This window comes from Pinus tabuliformis, chromosome 9 (assembly GCF_031772625.1).
Source record: "Pinus tabuliformis cultivar Carrire ecotype Pingquan chromosome 9, CPIR1, whole genome shotgun sequence".
Classification (NCBI taxonomy): domain Eukaryota; kingdom Viridiplantae; phylum Streptophyta; class Pinopsida; order Pinales; family Pinaceae; genus Pinus; species Pinus tabuliformis.
This window is the reverse complement of record NC_142307.1, coordinates 1,114,393,173-1,114,398,659: the sequence shown is the minus strand read 5'-3', so window position 1 is coordinate 1,114,398,659 and position 5,487 is coordinate 1,114,393,173.

The following is a 5,487-nucleotide window of genomic DNA, read 5'->3' as shown; positions in this document are numbered from 1 at the left end:
CAGCAGGTTCAGTCATCGGGCTAAGAACAACCGCATGCTTATCATCTTGCAAATTGACAGAGTCAGTGGAGGTTTGTGTGGCTTTCAGCTTAAGAGCTTCAAGGATAGGCTTTCTAAACACTTCACTCTTCACAAGTTCTATTAGAGACACCGATATGTTTAATTTCTGAACTTCTGACTCAAAGCTGAAAGGGGAAGGGGACTTGTCAAGACCTCTTACCTCTTGAACTGGTGCTTTGAGAATGACAACTGTTAGCACCTAAATCTGCCTTAGGCTGAAAGAAGGAAAAATTCGGGGTAACCACAAACCACGCTTAGTCTGGTAGCTAGCCCTACCAGAACAGGAGAGGGCTCTCTCTGGGTCAATCTCAGCGAGAGAAAATCAATGGGGCTTGAGATGACCGAAATAAGAAACTGATTTTAGGCTAGTAAATAGATATGAAAGAGGTATTTTGATGAATGGCTGGGTTTTCAGGGCTATATGGGGACAAAGGACAACATGAGCAGGGAAATTAAACCAAAGACGCAGGGTGTTTCATGAGGCAAGATAGGAAAGAGGTTTAGCATTCAAATTTGTAGATAATATGGAGTGCAAAGATTGTTGAGAGGTCGAAAAGGGCATAATACATGAATCCTTTTCAACAGAAGAAAACACAGAACATGAACACTTTCCCAAGGCAGAGAAGTAAATTGAATTCTACCTTTTCCTCTTAAAAAGCATTCAATTAGAAATGAAAATGAATGAACTGTCAAACATAATAGCCTACGTATGAAACAGAAAGAAAGACATATGCTAAACTCTTGCCACATGAATATCATAAACTAGAGCTGCAACCTTTCATTATTTCTCTGTCAAAGCTGTACAATGAAGTGCTGAGTTTTTCTCCCCAATGCTCCTAGAAATTCCAACCACTACAAATGATTTTTTAATACAATAAATGAGCCTTCTATGAGAAAATAGGTCGACCAAAAATGAGGGAGCGGTTTCAACTAAAATCATGAAGATAGCAAAGGAGCTTTCCATGTTATAGCTCTGATACCACTTGTTATAGCTCTGATGCCACTTGTTATAGATCTAACCCAAAGATATTATGATATTAGAAATAACCCAAGAATAACAAGATAGAAATAGATAGAAATGATTCTTTATTAATCAAAACCCTTAAGGTAGGGCAACACCATACATTCACTCCTTAAGGAAGGAGAAGACTCCACAAGCCATATGCCTGTTCATACAATAATCCTTGACTATATTCCTTGACATGGAGTCTCTAGCCTCTATATAGGCCTCATACATACAATACCATGGGTCATTACCATGGTTCCCTCATACCATCAATTAATACCATGGGCCCATTACATTATTACTAACTACTTGTGGTCCCTTACATGATATGGGTTAACCACCTTATTTATTACTATGGCCCATCCCATTATTACATTATTACCTTGGGTACCTCCCTTGGTACCCCATATTATCCCCCCTAGGTATATAACACTCCACCCCCCTTAGCATGTTTCGTCCCTGAAACATGGGAAGAATGCAAATAATAAGGTCTACTCAAAAGAGTCGTCCACTGGTACCATGCACGTGCATCTAGCCATCCAAGAGAAAGGTGAACCCTCGATCTCGCTGGTGCCTCGCTCGCTTGAGATGGAAGTTGACCATGGCGGCTCTTCTGTGTTGATGTGTAGTAGGTGGATTTTCGCTCCTCGCTATCCGTCATACGGGGGTTTTTGTCCTTGTGGCTAATTGGTTTCCATCTTGTTGGTTGTTTTCTTGTGGGGTGATGTGGGTGATGATGTGTGTGGGTGATGACGTGTTGAAGTTTTAACCCACAGTGTCTTCTTCTTTAATTCACCCTGCTATGGTTCCTGTTGTGGTGTCTTCTTTTCCAATATGACTTCAACCACTGAGCCCTCATCTGATGTACCTGTGACCTATTCTTGGGCTATTTATATTATCATAATATCTTTGGGTTAGATCTATAACAAGTGGTATCAGAGCTATAACAGTCCATCTGTTCTGAAGAAAAGCAGCGTTACATGTTGTTTGTTGATAACCAATATGAATGCAGAACCTGTGGCGTAGACCCTTTGAATTGAAACTGAAGACAAAAAATAAACCATCCAACCGATTGCTCTGCTGTGATAGATATTTTCATTCTAATTTTGGCCTTTTGGACTTGGACTTTTCACCTTCCCTGTGGGAGCCTTTTCCATATACTCTGCCTTTTATATTTCATAAACTTCTCCCAACGCCACTTCACTAAGCAATAATAACCCCATGGCACATTCGTTGCTGGCATTACATTATTTGAACTCTTGTTACCAAGGTCTGCCAAGTGAATACCTTTTCCAAACCTATATCCAGTTGGTGGAGCCTCGGGAGGAGCTATCCGAGTCCTGAACTAAGGATACCGAGAAAGTTTGTCACACATGAACCATGCCAAAACAACATGCAGCTTTTAAGATTGCCTTTACGAGCAATGTATGCATCACGTTCTCCGTCCTTATCAATTCTATAGGCGTCCTCCAATTCAAGCCCCTAATCGTGTGTTGGAGCATGAGTCCTTTTGAGGTATCTTTCAATACGTCGATAATCAGAGCTGTTGCGAGGTAATGGAGAAATATCGCAGTTTAGCTTCTTACAGTTATCATAAAAGGGATCATCATCTTTAATTCCAAACCTCATGAATTTAGCAACTTTATCCATCTCCAAAATGCTCTCCGACATGCGATTCTTTAATTTAAGGTAATCCACATCTCGAATAACACGAGGATTCATGGTTGGAATAAGTGTGAAAAAATGACTGCTGGCATCAATGAGCTGGCTCTCTTTGAAACGAACATTGGGTTGATTCAATTTGATCATGTCTTCCACTTGTCTCAACGCCTCAAATCCTGGCAAATCCGTTTGAGTTATTGGAGAAATTGTGTGCAGTTTTGGGCCTTTTACTGTGTGCGCCACGCGGGAGGCCCAATGCACACACTGCGTGGAGGCGCCCAGTGCGCCGCGCTTGCTCAGTGCGCCGCGCCACTTAACCAGTGCGCCACGTGGCCCTTCAACAAAGAAAAAGGTGGAGGATTTCTGATTGTTGTAATAAGCAAGGGTTTGTCCGACATCAAGATGCTTTCCCACGAAGATCAGAGGCTGTTGGTCAAAGAGAATCCATTATTTGGCCCGGATCTAAGATGAAACTGGAATATAACGATTAGATATACCAGTGGTCAAATGTTTAACCATTTAAGTATTTAGGCCATGCCTTAAGAGTACTACCAAAGAGATCATAACTAAGCAGTAACCAAGCGCTGTAGAACCTCAAAATAGTCATGAATCTGGACATAGCCAACAAGCAGTTCAGAAAATTGGCAGAGAAGGATCAATACTCGTAAAGACATCTCCAACGACCTTATCATTGAAGTAGCTATTCTTCAATCTCGCCCAAGAACCAACTCCAGAGAACAAGGAGCCACGATACCACTGCTAAGAATACTCCAATATCCTCATCATGACATGCTCTATATTTGTAGTGGAATGCTAAACTAACCTTTGGCTATTAGTATTTTTGTTGAAAGTGATAATCAATATGCATCTTTTGTCATAGTTCGAATCCCATCTTTTGGATGAAAGGCTAAAAGTTCATGGAATTGATGATATTTGGTGGTTGAAATGCCATTCCCATATGGTAGATTATAATCACTACCTGTGTGACTTGGTTCACTCCCTTGTATCATTCTCTATTGAATCAAATAATGCTGTCTGACTTTCGAAAAGATTAATTTTGAAAATCTTTGAAACTCTTTCAAGGATATAATGAGAAGTGGAATCATCAGGTATCCAAAGGCCTCAAGGTGAGGTGGGAGGCACCCATGTCCTATTTTCATTATCCAGAATATTACTGTTATAAGCCTAGAGGAGCCAATGGATATAGCACCAATCCGCACCTCTTACAGGGGGGTAGATATGATGGTGTCTGCAGTCTACCGAGCCACTGAAGGGATTCGGGTAGACTATAATACATGATAAAAAATACATGATAAAGGGGAAAATCCTATAAACCCTTAGCATTATGCAAATACCAGTAAAAAGAAAAATATGTTTCTTCAACTATCTTGTAGAAGCTCTGGTACTCATTTTAGAGTGTCTGCCTTTTTTGGGCTTGGTATATATTGCTCTTCAAACATCCTGATTTCTTGTGATGACCCCCTTATTATGTTTAGCTGTGTTATCACTCAGGTTGTTCCCTTTGACTCCCAAGGGAATACGACCGAGGTAACCACTAACCAAGCTTAGGACTGCAGGTCCTAGCCTACCTGCAATCAGAGAGGGCTCTCCCTTGATGATTTAGCTTTGTTGATGATGATTTTAGGCTAGTTATTGAGTTCAAGGGGTTTTGTTTAAGTTTTGGTGGGAAGGATGATGCTTCAAAATAGGGAGGTAAGTATAGTATGAGAATTTCAAACCATTGGGCATGGAGTCATGGAGTAAGACTGCTGGTGCGTTTTCTTGGTCACAAGAGAAATATGGAGCAAGATAGCTACACATGAAACAACTTTCAAGTTAAATGGAGATGGATTGAAGGCTAAGGAATGAGAGGCAATTAAGAATCTCTCTTTCAGTTTAACAGATGGAAGGTGAATGAGCTCTATCTAGGAGCAGTAAAGAATCCCTAGATAACTGTCAAACATGGGTGAATCAGGGAAAATATGAGCCAAAGGGAATTCATATCCATTACCAATTCAGAGGAAAACATAAAGAAACAACAGAAATTGAGTATAGAGTGCAATCAAGCAAGTTCTAAGCTAATCTATCTATCTGCTATTTAGACGGTGACATATGTGTTATATGAGCATATATCAATGGAAAACAGTGGTAGAAAACACTTATTGAGTCATGTTGCAGCACAAGAATTCCATATTCATTCTTCAAAACAGTAATAACACATCAGACAATCCATACTCCAAGATTTTCAACATTCTTTGATTAAAGAAAACATCAAGTATACAGAGCGAGTCTCTAGTGGAGCGAATCAACCAACCAACCCTCTAAATAGTAAATTAGGGTGGTTTTATAAGCAAAATATCTACAAGAATCAGATCTCAGACAGATTTGATGCAATCAATACCTTTAACCTAACATATGCTTGAAATAAATGCCAAAATATGTATCTAATGTTGCGCCGGGGGCAACCGCCTCAAAAACTAAGTAACTATGATGTCCTTAGAGCCCTGTGCCGGTATTTGGCCATAACTATGCTTTGATTTCTGCAACGCTGCCCTTAGGTGGCCTTATGCATTAACTTTGATCAGGTGAGATTTAATGGCCCAATACTGCTTTATTGACTTTGATGGGGGCCTCTTAATGTTTCCCTGCTTTGGAAATACGGATTTCCACCAAAAATACTAACTGATAGTCTTCGTCGCTTCCTCTGATACACTTTCGCTGAACCTGGGCTGTTTAATGTCTTCTGAATGCTTTAAACT